Here is a 9,934-nt window from a genome sequence, read left to right on the forward strand (position 1 = left end):
TTATCTTCCTCAAAATCCAGAATAACAAAATCTGCAGGAAAGAAGAGCTTATCCACCTTGACGAGCACATCCTCCACTATGCCCCTTGGGTAAGTAATTGAACGATCAGCCAATTGTGGAGACATGTATGTGGGTTTTGGATCAGGCAGATCCAACTTTTTAAAGATCGACAATGGCATCAGATTAATGCTTGCTCCCAAATCACAAAGGCACTTGTCAAAAGTCAGATTGCCAATGGTGCAAGGAATGGTGAAGCTTCCTGGATCTTTCAGTTTTGGTGGTAACTTTTGCTGCAGAACAGCGCTGCATTCTTCCGTGAGAGCAACGGTTTCAAGGTCATCCAGTTTCACCTTCCTTGAAAGAATAGTCTTCATAAACTTCGCATAACTAGGCATTTGCTCCAGAGCCTCAGCGAAAGGTATATTGATGTGAAGTTTCTTGAACACCTCCAGAAACTTCCCGAACTATCTATCCATCTTTTGTTGCTGCAATCTCTTAGGAAAAGGTGGTGGAGGATAGAGCTGTTTCTCCCCTATATTAGCCTCAGGCAGAGTGTGTTCAACAGTAGTCTTCCTTGGTTCTGCCACTTTCTCCTTTTGCTTAGATTCTTCATCACTAATTTCAGCTTCTCCTTCTTTTGCCTTTTCAGCATCAGCAACTTTTCCAGATCTTAAGGTAATAGCCTTGACTTGCTCTTTAGCTTCCTTCCTGCCTGGTACTTCCGTGTCACTGGGAAGAGTGCCAAGCTGACGATTGAGCACTGCATTGGCTAATTGACCAATTTGATTTTCCAAGGTCTTGATAGAAACTGCCTGACTCTTGCATAACAACTTAAGTTCCTCAAAATCAGCACTAGTAGGTGCAGCTGTACTTCCCTGTTGAGGATATAATTGCCTTGTAACATACTGTTGTGGTTGCTGGAATCCAGGTGGGTTAAACTGTTTACTCACTCCTTGCTGATATGGTGGCTGAATAGCATTCTAATTATTCCCCCAGCTGAAATTTGGATGATTTCTGTTGTTAGGATGATAAGTTGCTGGCACAGGCTGCTGTTGTCGCTGATAATTATTTACGTACTGAACAGATTCGTTGACCAGAGAACACTGATCCATAGCATGAGAACCTGCACAAAGCTCACAAACTATAGCTATTTGATTAACTCCATATGTTGCCAGAGAATCAACCTTCATTGATAGCGCTTGGAGCTGGGCTGTAATAGCGGTGGCTGTATCAACTTCTAGAATACCTGCTACCTTGCCTGACGTCATCCTCTGAGTTGGGTTTTGATGCTCATTTACAGCCATCGTCTCTATAAGATTATACGCCTCAGTATAGCTTTTAGCCCATAAGGCGCCTCCAGCTGCTGCATCGAGCATGGGCCGAGATTGGGCCCCCAAACCATTATAGAAACCAGTGATCCATCCAATCCGACATTCCATGATGTGGACATTTTCTCAACATCTCCTTGTAGCGTTCCCAAGCCTCGCACATAGATTCTGTAGGTTGCTGCGCAAACTGAGTAAGAGCACTCCTCATAGCAGCAGTCTTTGCCATCGGATAAAACTTCACCAGAAACTTTTGTGCAAGATCTTGCTACGTAGTGATGGACCCAGCTGGTTCAGAATGTAACCAGTCTTTAGCCTTGTCCCTCAGTGAGAATGGGAAAAGCCTCAACTTGATAGCCTCATCAGTCACGCCATTATACTTAAAAGTGCTGCAGATCTCGACAAAATTCCTTATGTGCATGTTGGGGTCTTCAGTTGCCGCTCCTCCAAAAGAAACAGAATTTTGCACCATCTGAATAGTGCCCGGCTTGATTTCAAAGGTGTTAGCTTGAATAGCCGGATGAAGGATGCTTGACTGAATGTCATCAATTTTAGGCCGGGAAAAATCCATAAGAGCTGGATCAGCTTGAACAATACGATCTCCCATGTTTACTGGTTCTTTCCGCTCAGTTCCTGAATCCGAATCCTCAAAATCTAACTTCTCCGGAATATCAAGAACTTCGTCTGTCTCCTCAGCTGTATCTAAAGTCCTCTTGCGAGCACGAGAACGAGTTTGCATAAACGCTTGCTAAAGTACCTGAAACACAACCGAAAACAATAATTAACTACTACGTCCTAATCACTGAGTCCTAATGACCAATGATGGTAAGTACATAAACTAAACAAATACGCCGAGTCCCCGGCAGCGGCGCCAAAAACTTGTTAGGGCGAAATCACGCACTAATATTCACGCAAGTATACGCGTTCGCAAGTAATATAGAATACTTTCTAGTTCGTTCCCACAGAGACTCAGACTAAATTATTGTCTAATTAAACTAACTCACCAATGTATGATTACTTCTCAATGTTAAGACACTAACACTTAAGATTGTTGATTAAATATTAACTACAATTAACTACTTAATTAATCACTTACTTAACACTTCAAATTATCATTAATAAAACACTCATGAGATCACAACTTCATTATTACTTCCTTCAATAGCCATTGTTATTACCTTTAGCATGTGACAGTGATGATATTAATCGAATAACACAAAACTGATAAAAGCCAACTTTCATTGTACTAATACCATTCTACCAAGCATCCACAATTAAGATAGAAGTTGAATAGTCATCAATTATGTTGAGTTCCTATATGTCTACAGAAATTGACAACACAACGATTTAAGCGCAAGTTATTCCTTTTGATTACATAGGGTAAATAAAACTGTTAGAGTTACCTACTAATCATGCACAACGTACATGAACCGATGCTAGCATGGCAAGTTCTAAATCTCGAGATCCACCGTCGCTTCACAAGAGATTAACACCCTATCTTATATGTTCACGACGCACATAAGACGAATACGCACAACCAATACTAGATATCATACAATCATCACACACTAAGGTATTAAACAATTAACTAAAGAATTCCATAGTAAAATCGTTGCAACCCCATGATCACGATTAGCCCATAATAGCACTTATCGTCATCATGGGTTCATATGAAATCATGATAAACAAACACAAGAAAATAATAACTAAACTAATTATATTAAAACAGAGTACGTCACAAGAGTAAATAAGTTCAAAGTAAGAAAACTAGCATCCAACGTTACAAAGAAACAAGAATCACAAGAAAATATGCTTCCTCTTCGTTGCGGTGTGCTAAATCGGTCTTCTTCCTTATCTCCTTTGCTCCTTGCGTAAAAACACGATCTTCTTCAATCCACCCTTGTGAAAACGTCTCAAATCTACTTATATAATAGTCCCATAAAACTCAGATTACATAGAAGTGGAAACCAAACAGAAGTAGAAGTCCTGAAATAATATATCTTTTTTCCCGACCCTGCGCGGCCGCTCAGCATAGCTGAGCGGGCGCTCAGCTTGCTGCGCGGCCGCTCAGCAATGCTGAGCGGGCGCTCAGACCTCTACTGGAAAAAATCTGATTTTGCTCCATTTCTTCGCCGTAATCTGCCCGTTTCTTTCCTCTCGCAATGGTGAACACATGCCAAGGCTTATTCTTGATGATTCCTCCCCCGAAATACAACTAATACCCTGAAATACATAAACACTAGAAAAACGCATCAAATACATAAAATACTTGATTTCAAGACACCAATTTAAGCCATTTTAAGACGTTCTAAGTGGTATAAAATGGCACTTATCAGCTAGCCGTCAAATGGCTAGTAGCTGGCTCATATTTTTATGAGTAGTCTAAGGTTGAATGAGATGGAGCGAAACGCACTCATTCAGAAATTATTGAAAAAAATGAAAAAAAAGAAAAAAAAGTATGTGTTTATGCATAATTGATCAAGAGTGAGCTCTTTAATACTCGAGTTATTAAGTTCTAGGGGACTTTGTGCCTAGTGACCTAAGGCTTTTATAGTCTAGGATCCGCTAACCTAACGCTCGCTACATGGGTATTATTGCATAAGTCTTTTGGGACCTCATTCATTGCACGGTCAAATAAGCATCTTTGTTATGTGTTCAATAATAGTGTGAATCCTTGTATAACTCTAGTAGAAAGGAGGTGTTGTGAGTCATAATGCATTTATTGTCTATTCTGTTTATAAACTTTTGATTGTTTCGATGATATATAAGTTATGGTTATTGTTCTAGTATCGAGAGATATCTGTTAAGCATTCCACACACGCATGTTTCTGGTTTGTGAGTTGGTTTGTGGGATTTATTGGAACTATGTTTTAAGTCATTGCATTCTTAGAGGCATTGGCTTATTCATTTGGTTATGGTTATTCTGAGGGGATTGATTGCATTATCATTTAGTTGCATTCACGTAGTTGCATTCATGCATTAGATTTGTTTTGTAGTTTTGAGTATGTTTATGCTTGAGGACAAGCATCGATTCAAGTTTGGGGGTGTGTTAAGTGGATTTTATATCCACTTGGAACGCTTTATTACAAGCTTAAATTGGTGTTTTGGACTCAAGTTGTTGGTATTTTGATGTGCTTTTGTGTTATTGCATTTCAGGTATCAGTTAAATGAAGAAAGGAGCTTTTAAAGGGAATATGATGAAACTTAATCATATTTGGAAGCCAATGCCATTTTCAAGTTGTAGAGAATCTCGTTAGCTTCGCGTGAGCAGTTGAATTGCCTAATTCTGATGAGTAAAACTCAAGTTATCGGCAAAATAAGATTCATCAGAGTTTTCCAGAAAGGTTGCACGCGGCCGCGTCAGAAGTGCACGCGACCGCCTGCTGACACGTGGCCGCCTCCGACCCGCACATGACCGCGTGCTGATGCGTGGTTGACTTTGCTGATTTTGCTGAAAAAGCCTTTTTTGAGTGGAATTTGACGATTTTAAGGGTCCAGGTTCAATATGGGCTTATATATACTTTAAAAAAAAGGTTTTCATCATCTGGGAAGATTGGGAGACCAAGGAGAAGACCTAGAAGTACAAAACAACTCTGAAAAAGAAGATCTTGTTTTCAACTTGTGATTCTTTGAAAATAGTTGTAACTTTGGATGCTCGTTTTCATTCTTGTTGAACCTAGACCTTTTTTATTCGTACTTTGATTATTATTCAGTTTATTAAGACCTTGTTTTATACCATGCTTTAATATGAACTCATGGTGACGATTAGTTCAATTATGGGCTAATCGTTATCATGGAATTCTAGCGGATTTACTTATGGATTTTAATAATTAATTTGTTTCGATATCTTGGTGTCTAGTGATTGATTGATATCCTAGTATTGGTTGTGCTTATTCGTCTTATGTGCGTAGCTAACATATAAGATAGCGTGTTAATCTCTATTGAAGCGAAAATTAATATAGAGGTTTAGAACTTGACATGCAAGCATAGGTTCATGTATTTGTTATGCATGATTCGTAGGTAATTGATAGGGATAAATAAATTATGATAGTATAATTAAATACTGCAAGGTGGGGCTGCTAGGCCCAATAAAAAGATATATGATACTCAGACCAGAAAGGTTAAACCTGATGGACCAGATCAGGCCTGATGGAATAAAGAAGGCCCAAAAGCCCTTATTATTAATTAATTTCGTAATTAATTAATAAGGGAAAAATCAGTTATTGAGAAGAGTCCCGATAAGGATATAAATCCTTATAGATTAACCTCAAGGCCACCTAAAAGGATAAGGAATCAGTTTCCTACTATCTAGGACTCCAAAGTCCATTCTAATTATGAGACTTGCCCACCAAGTCTCCTATACCAAGTCCAATTCAAGGACTCCCAACATCTATATAAGGGGCCTCACCCCACAAATCAAAACTACGTTTTTTGGCTTGATTCTCTAATTGACACAGATACGTAGGCATCTCGTAAAGGCAGAATTAAGCTACGAAACACGAGAGCAGCCATTAAAGGCCTTGAGCTCCCGAATCTTAGTAATAAATACAGCAAATAATAACCTTAGTTTTTTATCCATAACATTTGGCGCCGTCTGTGGGAAGTGAACAACAACCATGGCGAGAACACGGAGAACAACTAGCGCTCTGGAGGAGGGAACACCATCAGGGACAACTCAGGTGATTTCGTCAACCGTGGAGATTCCTCCCCACTCAACTTATGCATCTACTCAAGCGGAAACCCAGATAGGGGCAACTCAATCTCAGCCACAAGGGACGACTCCCCCGACTATTCAAGGTACGAATCCTCAAGTTAAACAAGTACATGCACCTGTAAATTCTCGACCCGTCGGGTATGAATATTCAACTGTTGTTAGCACTAACCCCCCTTATGGGATGCCCCTTTACCCCGAGGTTGGAGGAAGTGGATATGCTGGGCGAAGTGAAGCACGGGGGCAATCACCCCCTTATATACGAGGTTTGGCTCCTATCCCCGAGGATCGGGAATTTTCTGGTCCTTACACTGAGAGAGATTCCGAATCTTCGGATGATGAAGTGGCCCCAAGAAGGAGACATCCAGGCAAGGAGCCGATGGTCGATGGAAGGCAACGCCCTCGAAGCACCCAAGGGGCGAATCCCCAGGAAGTGCAGGAAAGGATAAGGGCTCATGAGGCTGAGATCCAAAGGCTGAGGCGTGACTTGGAAGCTCACCAGGCCACCAGACCCCAGATGCCTCCTAGGGGGAGAAATCCTCCTCCTGTCATAGACCTGCATGGTCCGGTACGAAGAAGGGTTGTCTTTCCAAGAACTGATCCAAGCAATCTTCTTCCCCTTGGAGACCCTGATGATCCAACTCCACCCTTCACAGAAGAAATAATGAATGCCCATATCTCAAGGAAATTCAAGATGCCCACTATCAAAGCCTATGATGGCACCGGAGACCCCGCTAACCATGTCAGGACATTCTCTAATGCACTGCTGCTGCAACCCGTGAATGACGCTATTAAGTGTCGGGCCTTCCCTCAAACCCTGTCGGGTATGGCTCAAAGATGGTACAGTCGCTTACCCCCAAATTCTATTGGATCATTCAGAGAATTAAGTCAGGCTTTTATTAAGCAATTCATCAGTGGAAGAGTCCATGAGAAAAGTTCAGCATCTCTTATGAGTCTTGTGCAGGGAGCTAATGAATCCTTGAGAGATTACCTGAATCGTTTCACAAAGGAGGCTTTAAAAGTCCCAGACCTTGATGATAAGGTAGCCATGATAGCACTGCAACAAGGAACTAGGGACGAGTTTTTTAAGATGTCCTTGGCCAAACGTCCCCCTGAAAGCATGTTGCAGCTCCAAGAGAGGGCAGGGAAGTATATCAAGGTTGAAGAAAGTATGAGGAAGACCGTAGTAAGTAATGAGCCCACTGGAGTCAAGAAGCGGAAAACTGATTTAGGATATATTGCAAAAGACAAATATCCTAGGACCGAACAAAAACCTGATTCAACCCCCAAGAGGGGAGGACCTGGGAAAAAGTTCACTGAATACGCTAAGCTGAATGCTCCTAGAAGTCAGATTTTGATGGAGATTGAGAAAGACAGAGATATTCGCTGGCCTAAGCCCTTGAAGGCTGATCCCGCCAAGCTAGATAAGGGAAAGTATTGCAGGTTTCACAAAGATGTTGGCCATGACACCGATGAGTGTAGGCAATTGAAAGATGAAATTGAGTTTTTGATTCGAAAAGGAAGATTGAACAAGTATACTGGAGATGGAGGGGACAGAAATAATAATGGAAGGAAGAACTTTGAAGATCGTAGGAGGACCAAGACGATCAGGGGCGGAATCCCCAACCTAGAGGGCCGGTTATAAATGCAATTTTTGGAGGACCGCGACGCCCTCGAGGGCCTGTGATAAACACGATCTTTGGAGGTCCAACTGCTGCTGGATTGTCCAAAAATTCCAGAAAGGCATATACTAGGGAGGTTATGCATATTGTTGGAGAAGCCCCGAAGAGGGCCAGGACAGAAGTAACATTGGCTTTTGATGATTCCGACCTAGAGGGTGTGAAGTTTCCCCATGACGACCCGCTGGTCATAACACCGATAATAGGAAATAGCCCGGTTAAGAGGGTCCTTATGGATAATGGTGCTTCTGTGGATATCTTGCTCCATGACACCTTTCTAAGAATGGGGTATAATGACTCCCAGTTGACACCAACCGACATGCCGATATATGGATTTGCTGGAGTAGAATGTCCTGTGGAAGGGATAATCAATTTGCCGACCACCATAGGTACGGAACCAAGGCAAGCAACGCAGATGCTGGATTTCGTAGTGGTAAAGGCTAGTTCAACTTATAATGCTATCATGGGGAGAACAGGGATACATGCCTTCAAGGCAGTCCCCTCTTCCTACCATTCAGTCATGAAGTTTCCCACCCGAAACGGGATTGGAGAAGAGAGAGGAGATCAAAAAATGGCTAGAAGCTGTTATGTTGCCTCTTTGAGGGCAGATGGAGTCGGGGGGCAGGTTCTTCCTATTGAAGATATGGATGTTCGAGAAAATGATGAGAATAGAGGAAGGCCAGCAGAAGAATTGGTTTCGGTTCCTTTAGACCCCGAGAATCCTGAGAGGATGACTTTCATTGGAGCCACATTAGAGGAGCCCCTTAGAGGGAAGTTAGTGAAATTTTTGCAAGAAAATAGTGATGTGTTTGCATGGTCAGCATCTGATATGCCAGGCATAGACCCGGAGTTAATTACTCACAAGCTAAACGTGGATCCAAGCCGGAAGACAGTGAAACAAAAGAAAATAATTTTTGCCCCGGAAAGACAAGAGGCTATAAAACAGGAAGTAGAAAAGCTCTTAGAGGCTGGTTTCATTGAGGAGATTCAATTTCCGGAGTGGTTAGCAAACCCTGTAATGGTGAAGAAGGCTAATGGAAAGTGGAGGATGTGTATAGACTTCACTGATCTGAATGATGCATGCCCCAAAGACTGTTTTCCGTTGGCTAGAATTGATACTTTGATTGATGCCACTGCTGGACATGAGATGCTGAGTTTCATGGATGGATTTAACGGATATAACCAGATCAAAATACATAAGGATGACATTCCAAAGGTATCATTTATCACTGACTTTGGTGTTTATTATTATCTTGTTATGGCATTTGGTCTCAAGAATGCAGGAGCCACCTATCAAAGGTTGGTGAATAGAATTTTTAAGGATCTTATTGGTAAGACTATGGAAGTCTATGTTGATGACATGTTAGTCAAGAGTCTAGTAAAGACTGATCATATAGCCCATTTAAGGGAAGCTTTTGAGGTCCTGAGGTACCACAAGATGATGTTGAATCCTACGAAGTGTGCTTTCGGAGTAGGATCTGGAAAATTCTTGGGATTGATGGTCTCAAAAAGAGGAATTGAGGCTAACCCCGATAAAATAAAGGCGATCCTGGACATGGAACCACCAAAAACTATCAAGGATGTTCAGAAGCTCACAGGAAGGGTTGCTGCGCTAGGACGATTCATCTCCAAGTCAGGAGACAAGTGCTTGTCATTCTTCAAGTCACTAAAGAACATTAAAGACTTTGTATGGAGTGAGGAAAATCAGAAGGCATTTGAAGAGTTAAAGAAGTATATGGGCCAGGCCCCGTTGTTGGCCAAGCCAGTTCTGAGTGAAGTTTTATTCTTGTACTTGGCTGTTTCAGAGAGCGCCTTGAGCGCGGTGTTGGTTAAGGAAGAACTGAAAGTCCAGAAACCCGTATACTATGTCAGCAAAATCTTGCATGGTGCTGAGTTGAATTATTCAACTATTGAGAAATTCGCTTTAGCCTTGGTAATGGCTTCAAGAAAGCTGCGTCCTTATTTTCAAGCTCACCAGATTGAAGTGCTAACAAAACAGCCACTGAGAAATATCATTCACAGTCCCAAGGCAAGTGGGAGACTGATTAAGTGGGCAATAGAGTTGGGAGAGTTCGATCTCAAGTATAAGCCACGTACGGCTATAAAAGCCCAGGCACTAGCTGACTTCGTGGTGGAATGTACCATACCCAACCAAGAAGTCGGGGGGCAGGAAGATACCATACCTCAAGACAAGGGAGTCGACAATGGGGACAGGGAGA

General features: G+C 41.9%; 1 non-coding gene across 1 annotated transcript; it reads left to right on the forward strand.

The window, feature by feature from the left end:
- The first annotated feature begins 1,432 nt into the window (after window positions 1-1,432).
- On the forward strand, window positions 1,433-1,539 carry LOC141702374 (small nucleolar RNA R71). Its single transcript, XR_012567081.1, has one exon. It is a non-coding gene; the product is annotated as a small nucleolar RNA R71 (small nucleolar RNA).
- The last annotated feature ends 8,395 nt before the right edge of the window (window positions 1,540-9,934 follow it).

This window comes from Apium graveolens, unplaced genomic scaffold (genome assembly GCF_009905375.1).
Source record: "Apium graveolens cultivar Ventura unplaced genomic scaffold, ASM990537v1 ctg4955, whole genome shotgun sequence".
Taxonomy (NCBI): domain Eukaryota; kingdom Viridiplantae; phylum Streptophyta; class Magnoliopsida; order Apiales; family Apiaceae; genus Apium; species Apium graveolens.